The sequence below is a fragment of the Oncorhynchus nerka genome, linkage group LG19 (assembly GCF_034236695.1).
Source record: "Oncorhynchus nerka isolate Pitt River linkage group LG19, Oner_Uvic_2.0, whole genome shotgun sequence".
Classification (NCBI taxonomy): Eukaryota; Metazoa; Chordata; class Actinopteri; order Salmoniformes; family Salmonidae; genus Oncorhynchus; species Oncorhynchus nerka.
In genome coordinates this window covers 2,710,007-2,723,378 of record NC_088414.1, presented here as the reverse complement: position 1 = coordinate 2,723,378, position 13,372 = coordinate 2,710,007, and the positions used below count along the sequence as shown (strand labels likewise).

Below are 13,372 nucleotides of genomic sequence, written 5' to 3'. Positions count from 1 at the left end.
GGTCTTTGTGTTTGAATCTGTGTTTGAAATTAACTGCTCAACTGAGGGACCTTACAGATAATTGAATATGTGGGGTACAGAGATGGGGTAGTCTTTTAAAAATCATGTTATACTATATATATATATTATATTAAGTGAGTCCATGCAACATATTATGTGACTTGTAAAGCACATTTTTATTCCTATTTAGCCTTGCCATAATAAAGAGGTTGAGTACTTATTGACTCAAGACATTTGAGATTTTCATTTTTAATTCATTTATAAACATTTCTAAAATCATAATTCTACTTTGGCATTATGAGGTATTGTGTGTAGGCCAGGGACACATTCTAAATTGAATCTATTTTAAATACGGACTGCGATGACAGCATTACTTTGATCAGTTACTGTACAAAAGGTCCATGGAGCCTACTTGAATATCTGAGCCGAGAACCCAGCAAATAGTCCGTGTCAATTTCCACTTCCAGTGAATCTTAATTAATCTCAAAATGGATACATCCCTTGTACGTACAGTACAAACTTAATAACAAACACGTGAATCAGATTTGTACGGAGCCCCTAAAGTGATGTTATGACTTTTAAAGTGGTCATGAGGTGAACTTTGTCTTAAACAAATGGGTGATGCCTTGTGCCTCTGTTTGTTGTGTAGGTACTGGCATGGTGACAATCTGCCCTTTGATGGTCCTGGAGGCATTCTGGCTCATGCCTTTTTTCCCAGAACCCACCGGGCAGGCGACATCCACTTTGACTATGACGAGTTGGACTGTGGGCAACAGCATGGGTGAGTGAATAGCATAAATAAGCGATTTACGAGCCTATAGGTACAGATGTAGGATCTTATTTTGATCACCCTGTTGCAGGATACATTTCCTGCAATGCAGGACATTTAAAACGTGTAGTTTATTTGAGGTTTAAAAAGGCTTCTGAAGTTTGTAATTTCCACTTTGAAATATTTTACTTGATTTTACATTATGACAACCCCTACAAAAATGTCCATAGTGGTTAGAGCATTGGACTAGTAACCGGAAGGTTGCAAGTTCAAACCACCGAGCTGACAAGGTACAAATCTGTCGTTCTGCCCCTGAACAGGCAGTTAACCCACTGTTCCTAGGCCGTCATTGAAAATAAGAATTTGTTCTTAACTGACTTGCCTAGTTAAATATAAAGGTAAAATAAAATAAAATAATTATCCAAATAATAATTAACATTTCTTGTTGCTGCAGGATTATCTTCTTTCCATTGCAAAATTGATCAAATTAGGATCCTACATCTGTAGTAGTTTATACGGGAAGATACTGAATAAACATTGCCAAAGATACTGTAAAGTTACTGCCTAAATCTTGCTCAGGAAAGTTTGGTTAAATCCCTCTGTCTCACAGTCACTGTCCTTTGTCCTATGTCCCATGGTGGTCCCTCAGGCACGGACCTCTTGCAGGTGGCGGCCCATGAGTTTGGCCATGTTCTTGGCCTCCAGCACTCCCTGGTCGACAGAGCCGTCATGTCCCCCTTCTACAGCTTCTCATACCCTTTGGAGCTGAGTGACGATGACAAGCAGGGCATCCAATACCTGTACGGCCCACCGCGGAAAGCCACGCCTGTCATCACAGAGACCAATGAGATCGAAACCACTGTGGTGAGGAAAAAACATGAATAGAAGTTCAACTTATTAGTGATCACATCCATTGTTGGGAGCATATACAGTGCCTTCAGAAAGTATTCACACCCCTTGACTTTTACCACATTTTGTTGTGTTACAAAGTGGGATTACATTTTTATTTGTATTTTTTTATTGTCAATGATCTACACAATATACTCTGTAATGTCAAAGTGGAAACAACATTTTAACAAAATGAAAGTCAAGGGGTGTGAATACTTTCTCAAGATAGTGTAGTTAGACACTGAAACATTATTAAGCTTATACGCCCAATTCAATCTCTTGACAAAAGTTAAGATTCAAGAAAGTGTCTTGCCTTCCAATATTTCTTTTGCATGACAACCTGTGGGTCTCTCTCGCCATGACTTGGCCACAGCCAGACCCCTGCAGGACTAACTTTGATGCAGTGTCCATGATCAGAGGTGAGTTGTTCTTCTTCAAGTCCTGCTATGTGTGGCGTATCCGCGACGGCCGACTGCAGGCTGGGTACCCGGCGCTAGCAACGCGCCACTGGAGGGGGATCCCCGACAACATCGATGCGGCCTACGAAGACAAGACTGGAAACAGCTGGTTCTTCCAAGGTGGGTTCCACCATAAAAACAGAATAACTGCCATGCCCTGGGGGTCTTCACCCATTCGAGTAAGTCACTGCTCTGTTGGTAGCGGTTGCTTTTAAGCTCTGATATTTGAAAGGTATGGTCAGGAGTACAGAAGAAGCTCATCCAAGGGCAATAAGTCCAAGTTGTCCTGATGGTGGCACTGAACTTCCATTGGGTTTGAAACAAGGCTGCTTGCAGCTATATATATTTTTTTGAAAGGAGATAGTATTTTATGACAGGACCGCTCGTAGCAAATATGGTAAAGAAAAGAAGGGCACAGACCGGAGACTTGCCCTTTGCCAGGTGGTATGTGGTCCAGAGTCGGGAGTTTAGACTGCTATACCAGACTCTGGCACGTTGGTAGCAGTTCTGAGTAGAACCGAAAGTGTGCACTTTGAGAGCCATTTGTATGAAAGTTTAGTTAGGTCAAACTTCTAAAATGAAAGTATTGGACAGCAGATCACCAGGGGGGAAATATGCAGAAGGGCTAAGACAGTGTTTGCGTGGGTAAAAACACAGCAGTAGGTCCATTCACCAGGTGAAGGTTTCAGCCTGGTTCATGTGACCCACCATCTGCTTAGCACAAAAGTTGCCCCTACAAACTGATACAGGGTCAGATATTATTCCATCCCACAAAAAAGTTGACATTACAATTGGGAGTGGACTAATCGGTTCCTAGATCTGTTTCTTAAAAGACATGGGCAATGTTTGGTGTGTTCTCATTTGTTTCCCCTGTGTGTGGCATCACTAACAGGTGACAGTTACTGGGTGTTTGACGCAGAGAGGAAGATAACAGGGCCGGACTCGTTGAGTCGGCTGGGCCTCCACGTGTCGGACATCCAGGCAGCCCTCATGTGGGGCGAGGACAAGGCCCAGAATACTTACCTCTTCAAGTCGGGAACCTACTGGCGCTTCAGCCCCCTGGAGAACCGGGTGGAGACAGCCCACCCACGCAGCATGCAGGACTGGGGGGGCATCCCCATGGACATCGACGCTGCCTTCCAGGACCAATATGGTGAGAGTCGTACTTCCATTACTGTAAGAAGAAAAGATAAGTTAATAATGTTTTTTTCAGCAAACTTATCATGTGTAAATATTTGTATGAACATAACAAGATTAAACAACTAAGACATAAACTGAATGAGTTCCACAGACATGTGACTAACAGAAATGGAATAATGTGTCCCTGAACAAAGGGGGGGTCAAAATCAAAAGTAAGAATCAGTATCTGGTGTGGCCACCAGCTGCATTAAGTACTGCAGTGCATCTCCTCCTCATGGACTACACCAGATTTGCCAGTTCTTGCTGTGAGATGTTACCCCACTCTTCCACCAAGGCACCTGCACGTTCCTGGACATTTCTGGGGGGAATGGCCCTAGCCCTCACCATCCGATGAAAAAGGTCCCAGACGTGCTCAATGGGATTGAGATCTTCGCTGGCCATGGCAGAACACTGACATTCCTGTCTTGCAGGAAATCACACACAAAATGAGCAGTATAGCTGGTGGCTCTGTCATGTTGGAGGGTCACGTCAGGATGAGCCTGCAAGAAGGGTACCGCATGAGGGAGGAGGATGTCTTCCCTGTAACGCACAGCGTTGAGATTACCTGCAATGACAACATGCTCAGTCCGATGATGCTGTGACACACCGCCCCAGACCATGACGGGCCCTCCACCTCCAAATCGATCCCGCTCCAGAGTTCAGGCCTCGGTGTAAAGCTCATTCCTTTGACGATAAACACGAATCCGACCATCACCCCTGGTGAGACAAAACTACGAATCATCAGTGAAGAGCACTTTTTCAAATCAAATCAAATTAATTTATATAGCCCTTCTAACATCATCTGATATCTCAAAGTGCTGTACAGAAACCCAGCCTAAAACCCTAAACAGCAAGCAATGCAGGTGTAGAAGCACGGTGGCTAGGAAAAACTCCCTAGAAAGGCCAGAACCTACTAAGAAACCTAGAGAGGAACCAGGCTATGAGGGGTGGCCAGTCCTCTTCTGGCTGTGCCGGGTGGAGATTATAACAGAACATGGCCAAGATGTTCAAATGTTCATAAATGATCAGCATGGTCAAATAATAATAATCACAGTAGTTGTCGAGGGTGCAACAAGTCTGCACCTCAGGAGTAAATGTCAGTTGGCTTTTCATAGCCGATCATTAAGAGTATCTCTACCTCTCCTGCTGTTTCTAATAGAGGTCGACCGATTAATCGGAATGGCCGATTAATTAGGGCCGATTTCAAGTTTTCATAAGAATCGGAAATCGGTATCTTTGGACGACGATCTTTCTCTACCGCTCCTGCTGTCTCTAGAGAGTTGAAAACAGCAGGTCTGAGACAGGCAGCACGTCCGGTGAACAGGTCAGTGTTCCATAGCCGCAGGCAGAACAGTTGAAACTGGAGCAGCAGCACAGCCAGGTGGACTGGGGACAGCAAGGAGTCATCATGCCAGGTAGTCCTGAGGCATGGTCCTATGGCTCAGGTCCTCCGATAGACAGAGAGAAAGAAAAAACAGAGAAAGAGAGAATTAGAGAGCATACTTAATAAATTCACACAGGACACAGGATAAGACAGGAGAAATACTCCAGATATAACAGACTGACCCTGGCGCCCAGACAAATAAACTACTGCAGTATAAATACTGGAGGTTGAGACAGGAGGGGTCAGGAGATACTGTGACCCATCCGATGATACCCCTGGACAGGGCCAAATAGGCAGGATATAACCCCACCCACTTTGCCGAAGCACAGCCCCCACACCACTAGAGGGATATCTTCAACCACCAACTTACCATCCTGAGACAAGGCCAAGTATAGCCCACAAAGATCTCCTCCACGGCACAACCCAAGGGGGGGCGCCAACCCAGACAGGAAGATCACGTCAGTGACTCAGCACACTCAAGTGAGGCACCCATCCTAGGGACGGCATGGAAGAGCAACAGTAAGCCAGTGACTCAGCCCATGTAATAGGGTTAGAGGCAGAGAATCCCAGTGGAGAGAGGGGAACAGGCAGAGACAGCAAGGGCGGTTCGTTGCTCCAAAGCCTTTCCGTTCACCTTCACACTCCTGGGCCAGACTACACTCAATCATATGACCTACTGAAGAGATGAGTCTTCAGTGAAGACTTAAATGCTGAGACAGAGTCTGCGTCTCTCACATGGGTAGGCAGACCATTCCATAACAGACCATTCCATTATCTATATAGGAGAAAGCCCTGCCTCCAGCTGTTTGCTTAGAAATTCTAGGGACAATTAGGAGGCCTGAGTCTTGTGACCGTAGCGTACGCGTAGGTATGTACGGTAGGACCAAATAGCAAGGATTGGTAGGCTCAAGCCCATGTAATGCTTTGTAGGTTAGCAGTAAAACCTTGAAATCAGAGAGGGAGGCTAGCACTGGAGAAATATTATCATATTTTTTGGTTCTAGTCAGGATTCTAATAGCCGTATTTAGCACTAACTGAAGTTTATTTAGTGCATTAGCCGGAAAGTAGAGCATTGCAGTAGTCTAACCTAGCAGTAACAAAAGCATGGATTCATTTTTCTGCATCATTTTGGGACAGAAAGTTTCTCATTTTTGCAATGTTATGTAGGTGGAAAAAAGCTGTCCTTGAAACAGTCTTGATATGTTCATCAAAAGAGAGATCAGGGTCCAGAGTAATGCCGAGGTCTTTCACAGTTTTATTTGAGACGACTGTACAACCATCAAGATTAATTGTCAGATTCAACAGAAGATCTCTTTGTTTCTTAGGACCTAGAACAAGCATCTCTGGTTTGTCCGGGTTTAAAAGTAGAAAGTTTGCAGCCAACCACTTCCTTATGTCTGAAACACAGGCTACTAGCGAGGGCAATTTTGGACCTTCATCCCAAAAGCAGTGAAAGTTAACATTATGTTTTCGAATGACATCCCCAAGAGGTAAAATACATAGTGAAAACAATAGTGGTCCTAAAACGGAACCTTGAGGAACAACGAAATTTACAGTTGATTTGTCAGATGACAAACCATTCACAGAGACAAACTGATATCTTTCCGACAGATAAGATCTAAACCAGGCCAGAACTTGTCCGTGTAGACCAATTTGGGTTTCCAATCTCTCCAAAAGAATGTGGTGATCAATGGTATCAAAAGCAGCACTAAGTTCTAGGAGCACGAGGACAGATGCAGATGCAGAGCCTCGGTCTGAAGCCATTAAAAGGTCATTTACCACCTTCACAAGTGCAGTCTCAGTGCTATGATGGGGTCTAAAACCAGATTGAAGCATTTCGTATACATTGTTTGTCTTCAGGAAGGCAGTGAGTTGCTGCGCAACAACTTTTTCTAAGAATTTTGAGAGGAATGGAAGATTCAATGTAAGCCGATAGTTTTTAAATATTTTCTGGGTCAAGGTTTGGCTTTTTCAAGAGATACTTTATTGCTGCCACTTTTAGTCAGTTTAGTAAACATCCGGTGGAAAGAGAGCCGTTTATTATTTTCAACATTTTTATTTTTTTTAACCTTTATTCAACTAGGCAAGTCAGTTAAGAACAAATTCCTATTTTCAATGACGAGGAACAGTGGGTTAACTGCCTGTTCAGGGGCAGAACATAGTGAGTTTACTAAAACACTTGAGTGGTCTCTCTTGATCCTAGATCCTGGCATAGTTGTGCAGACTCAGGACAACTGAGCTTTGGAGGAATACGTATATTTAAAGCTGAGTTCGTAATTTGTTTTCTTATGATCATGTTCTTTTCCACAAAGAAGTTAATGAATTTATTACTGCTGAAGTGAAAGCCATCCTCCCTTGGGGAATGCTGCTTTTTAGTTAGCTTTGCGACAGTATCAAAAATAAATTTCGGATTGTTTTTATTTTCCTCAATTAAGTTGGAAAAATAGGATGATCGAGCAGCAGTGAGGGCTCTTCGATACTGCACGGTACTGTCTCTCTAGTGAGGACCTGCATTTGGTGTGGCATGCCCTCAGTCCAGCCTTCCAGCTTTTTGCCAGTCTGAGCACTGATGGGACAGTGTAACTGTGGGTTGTTGCCCCATCCTGTATCTGTCCCGCAGGTGTGATGTTGAGGACCTGCATTACAATCCAGTGCAGGTGTTGTTACATGTGGTCTGCCACTGCGGGACAGTGTCAGCTGTCCGCCATCCTGTCTCCCTGTAGGTGTGTCTTAGGCATCTCACGGATGTCCGTACGGACCTTGCAATTTATTGCCTTGGCCACATCTGCAGTCCTCATTTCTCCTTGCAGCATGCCTAAGGCACGTTCACGCAGATGAGCAGGGACCCGGGGCATCTTTCTTTTTTTTTTTCAGAGTCAGTAGAAAGGCCTCTTTAGTGTCCTACGTGTTAATCCAGCCGCCATGTCAGATTTCAAAAAGGCTTTACGGCGAAATCATACCATGTGATTATCTGAGGATAGAGCCCCGCGTACAAAACCATACAAACATTTTCCAGCCAAGTAGAGGAGTCAAAAAAGTCAGAAATAGCGATAAAATTAATCACTTACCTTTGATGAGCTTCATTTGGTTGCATTCACAAGACTCCATGTTACACAATAAATGTTTGTTTTGTTCGATAAAGTCCCTCTTTATGTCCAAAAACCTCCGTTTTTTGGCTTGTTTCGTTCAGAAAATCCATTGGTTCAAAGGCAGTCACAACAGGCAGATGAAAAATCCAAACAGGTCTGGGACTTTCCACTGTCCACTCATTCAAAGTGGCCATTCTCCTTAGTTTTTCAGAATTAAAACCTGAAACAATGTCTAAAGACTGTTCACATCTAGTGGAAGCCATAGGGAACGCAATCGGGGTCATATCCGTTTATATGGTGGACTTTCAATGTAAAAACTTCCTGGATGGATTTTCCTCAGGTTTTCACCTACCATATCAGTTCTGTTATACTCACAGACATTATTTTAACAGTTTTGGAAACGTTAGTGTTTTCTATCCAAATCTACCAATTATATGCATATCCTAGCTTCTGGGCCTGAGTAACAGGCAGTTTACTTTAGGCACGCTTTTCATCCGGGTGCCCCCTTTCCCAAACAGGTTTAATGACCGTTCCACAAGTGCATGTTCATTGATTGTTTATTTTTCATTGAACAAACATGGGAAACAGTGTTTACACCCTTTACAATGAAGATCTGTGAAGTTATTTGGATTTTTACGATTTATCTTTGAAAGACAGGGTCCTGAAACAGGGACGTTTAGTTTTTTGCTGAGTTGAGTAGTATGTACAGGATACACATGGTAGACACCGCCCAACGAAACGCTTACTTCCAGGGTCCTTCTCGACAATGCAACGACAATAATATAAAATATAAGTATATGAACATAAAGTAAATGGCTCAGTAAAATATAATAAACATTTTAGCATAAGTGTAATACACGAAGGCACAATTTATAGTTAAATATTTACATGTGTTTTGGGGAAGGGTGGTTGGGGCAGGTGTGTAAATTGTACAGTATTTAGCAATAATAATAGGAGTCTGGTCGCAGCAGTTGTGATGTGTGTGTAGAATGAATGTGCGTGGATGAGTGTATGTCTCTGTGCATGAGTGAGTGAGGAGAGTCAGTGCAGGTGTTGAGTCCAGTTCAAGTGTTCAGCAGTCTGATAGCTTGTAGATGGAAACCCAGTTAGCACATTTGGTTCCTTGGAAGTTGTGGAAATGTCTGTTTTTGGTTTCCCATTGGTTCTGGGAAAGAAGCCATACGTTTCCTGACTGGTAAAACGGAACGTTTTTTAAATGTTCCGAGAACGAAAGTGAAAATATCACCGGTTTTGGGAAAATTACATTTTTAAGTTGCATGGAGGTTCTGAGAACATTTTATCGTGGTTCCTTGAAAGTTTTCCTGGGAGGTTTTATTAACGCTCTGAGAATGGAAATTATAGGCTATTTAGATTTTTGTTTATAATTTACTTAACATGTTCACTGAATGTTCAATACGACTTTTAATAACACTGCTAGCTTATTTTGAGTTAACTTTTTTGAACTCCAAGCACAAGTCAATTAATTTCATTAGGCATTTATCATGCAAACCCATTTTTTTTATTGTAACAGATTTAAAACTATTATCTTCTGTTCTCTAGCCATGGAATTAGTCCACTGCACCACCAGGAAGGAACTTAAATGCCATGTTTTTCTATGCATACAAAGTTGTTCATTTTAGTCTATTGAAACAGACCCCATTTAAAAGGAAACAGCACTCACTAAGACACTGAACAAGATTGAGGACAGATAATATTTTGTTGATGTTGAGAAAGGAATGTATATGTTTTTAAAATCCCATTCTTAGAATGTTCTCTAAACGTTACTTAAGTTTTCTCAATGGTTTAAATAGAACCAAGAGGAAACATTTAGAAACATTATGCTGAAGTACTGAAATTCCTACTGAAGAACGTTGTTTCTTAATGTTCTCTGAACTATTTGAGAACATTCCCAATGTCAACCCCATTGGAGAATGTTCCCAGAACATTACCAAAATTGAAATGAATGAAAACGTTCTGTTAAAGTAATGAAATACCAAAAAAATAAAGTTGTTTGGTCAAGTTCCTTAAATGTGCTGAGAATGTTCCAAAGCGAAGCAACTATCCCGCACCATCCTCAGAAAGTTGTTGGAAGGTTTTGTCATTGAAATTACCACTATTAAATTAATAATTCTTTATTATAAGCAAGCTGGAGATGTTCCAAAAAACTTAATGCACCATAGTACATGTCGGTCTGGAGCTCCCGGGGCAGTCCCGTTAGTTCTCTTATATACAGCTATACAAAAAAAGTCATATAAGCATGATTGACATTATTCATCATTAACTTTAGCTCCTTAGTGACTAACCAATACCTCACGAGGCTTCTTCTCTTCAAGCTGAGACCTTGAAACTGTCACGACTTCCACCGAAGGTGGTTCCTCTCCCTGTCCAGGCTGGGTTCGGTGGCCGGTGTCGCCGGCCTACTAGCCATCACCGATCCATGTTTCCTTTTATGTTGGTTTTGTCTTTGGTTCATTCACACCTGGTTTTCATTTGCTTTAATTTCTGTGTTTATATTTAGCCCTGTTTCCCCCGCTTAGGTTTGTGCGGGATTATTTGTCTCGTTGCTTGTGGAACCTTTCCTCAGTGTATTTCGCGTGTGGTTATTATAGTAAAGTGCGTTGCGTCTTTGTGCCTTACGGGAGTACTGTTAGTTCCCATTGCCTTGGATGTTGTTTTGGAGAATTGTACTGTACCGTGTTTTTTGGACTTGCCCTGATTAAATATACGCTACAATGACATTTCTGCTCTCCTGCGTTTGACTCCTCACCTACCTTCAGTGCGTTAACGCAACAGAAACTGAGATGCCGTATTTCTTCATCCGCCTTAGAAAGTAGAGACGCTATTGCACCCTTTACGATGTTTCAACATAATTTTTTCAATGTATTGTGACAGAATCAACATGGAAAATACATTGGATTTGAAAAAGTAATTAACCAGCACTTATTTTATTTCATTTCAACCTACTGTAGTGAACATTGAAATTAGGGTAAAACTTGAATACATTGATGTCACGTTCTGACCATAGTTCTGTTATTTTATTCTTTGTTTAGTATGGTCAGGGCGTGAGTTGGGGTGGGCAGTCTATGTTTGTTTTTCTATGTTGGTTTTTGTGTTCAGCCTAGTATGGTTCTCAATCAGAGGCAGGTGTCGTTAGTTGTCTCTGATTGAGAATCATACTTAGGTAGCCTGGGTTTCACTTTTGGTTTGTGGGTGTTTGTTTCCGTGTGAGTGTTTCGGTTTTGTATATTTCAAGTTTATTATTTTGTTCCAGTGTTCAGTTGTTTTTTGAATAAATCAATATGGATACTTACTACGCCGCGCTTTGGTCCTTCTCTCCTTCCCCAGACGACAAGCGTTACAATTGACTTAAACTGACTAAAAGGTTGCTACATCAATCTATTTTCAACATAATCATCAAACCAATGTATATGTTGAAATTGCATTGAAAATTCCACATAGAAACGTACAAAATCATTGATTCAACCGGTGTGTGCCCAGTGGGAAGAAGAGAAGAAGAAGAGTGGTGGTGTTGTTGGTCCACGTCAAGTCCTCTGTGATGTGGATTCCAAGGAATTTAATACTGCTGACTCTCTACTGCAGTCCCAATGATGTGGATCGGGGCATGTCAATGAACAGCATTCTCACATAGGTGTTCTTCTTGTCCAGATGTGTTAGGGCTGTGTGAGTAGCGATGTAAAGTGGATCCAGTGTGCCTGGCATGCTGGTCTTGATGTGGGCCATGACCAGCCTCTCTCTCGAAGCACTTCATGATGACCAGGGTGAGTGCGACGGGGCAATTAGTAATTTGGGCGTCACCTTGTTTTTATTGGGCACTGGGACGATGGTGGTCTCCTTGAAGCAGGAGGGGACTACAGCCTGGGACAGGGACAGGTTGATTATGTGCGAAAAGACGCCAACCAGCTGGTCAGCACACTGAGGATGCGGCCAGGGATGCCATCCGAGCTGGCTGCTTTGTGTGTATTCACTCTTTTCAGAGTTTTCCTCATGCCTCGGAGAGCGAAACCACTTGGTTGCCTGTAGCAGTAGGAGCATTGCTGGATGCCTCGACGCGAGCATAGAATGTGTTAAGCTTGTCTAGGACCGAGGCTTCGGGGGGCACCACACAGCTGGATTTGCATTTAGTCCGTGATAGTCTGTAGTCCTTGCCACATGCATCTCGAGCCTGTGTTGTCTTCAAGTTTGAGACTGACTTGTCTTTTTGCTTCCCTCGTGGATTTGCAGAGCTTGTACCTGCTTGCCTTGTATGTGTCGCGAGCCACCGAGTCATCAGGGTTCATTTTGCTGACATTGAATGCATTTAAAGTGACACTGACATTGAAAATGTGTGTGTGTACAAACCATGATAATTCTGTTGAACTGCAGTGGACTAAATGTTGACCCTTTGTCCTCTTGACAGGATATGCTCATTTCCTGAGTGGGATGCAGTATTGGAAGTTTGACCCGGTGGAGGTGACGGTTCTGGAAGGATACCCACGCTATATCGGCATGGACTTCTTTGGCTGCCCGCTTCCTATTATCGATAAAGCCCATGAAGAGTCCATATCTCCCGAAGAGGTGAATGGAATATCACGACCAAATTAATTCGTTTGCTCTTAAGACTGATGTCATTACAATGGGACTTTAGACTGATATAATTACATCATTGTGTAACATCAGCAGGTTGACTGCAGCTGTTGGTCTAATAGAGGTGAGGACTTGGTTGAAACTTTCATTATGAACCCAGTCTGAGGTCCGTGGCTGTCTGAAGACCACTAGAAATTGAGGTCATATTTCATTCTATCATCATCCACAATATGATATTTTCTGGTGTAAAATCAATGCACAGGCTTTCAGAGATACGTTAAAGAGCACACGGACAGCTCTGCTGAATATATATATATATATTTTTACTTGATGTATAGCCTTGATTCTTATTTATTGTCAAATGTTTTTTATCCACAGATGAGTCTCAATAATGTTTCTGTGCAGTCCCTCTTTCTTTCATGCCATTGTTTATCAGGTGTAGCCGTGTAAACCTATTTGACAGGGACCCACATTTTCTCTCCAGCCTCATTGAGCTTTCTATTTCACACACAGGTGATCAAACAGACTCAACGAGGAAGGTACATTTGTACCTCAAATAAAGTGCTTTGCCTTTAACAGTTAAAGGTTACATTACACTCCAAAATCAAAGTTTGTCAGATGTTTTGATACCTTAAAAGTAGTGTCGTTGATTTCAACAGAACATCTGTTTTGTACATCCCGCTGTACGCCACAATCCAAAATGAATGGAAAAGATAAGCACCATTCAATTTGCTGTGCTTACTTTTTCAATTTATTTGGGTTTGACGCATATTTTTATTTGACCTTTTAACTAGTCAAGTCAGATAAGAACAAGTTCTTATTTACAATGACGGCCTACCCCAGACGACGCTGGGCTAATTGTGCGCTTCCCTATGGGACTCCCCATCACGGCCGGATGTGATTCATCCTGGATTCAAACCAGGGACTGTAGTGATGCCTCTTGCACTGAAATGCAGTGCCTTAAACCACTGTGCCACTCGGGAGCCAATATAGCTAGAAGGTTGTGAATTCATCCTGACTT

At 42.5% G+C, this 13,372-nt stretch overlaps 1 pseudogene; it reads left to right on the top strand.

The window, feature by feature from the left end:
- Positions 1-12,682, top strand: part of LOC115146967 (stromelysin-3-like) — a 49,347-nt pseudogene extending 36,665 nt beyond the window's left edge.
- Positions 12,683-13,372: the final 690 nt, after the last annotated feature.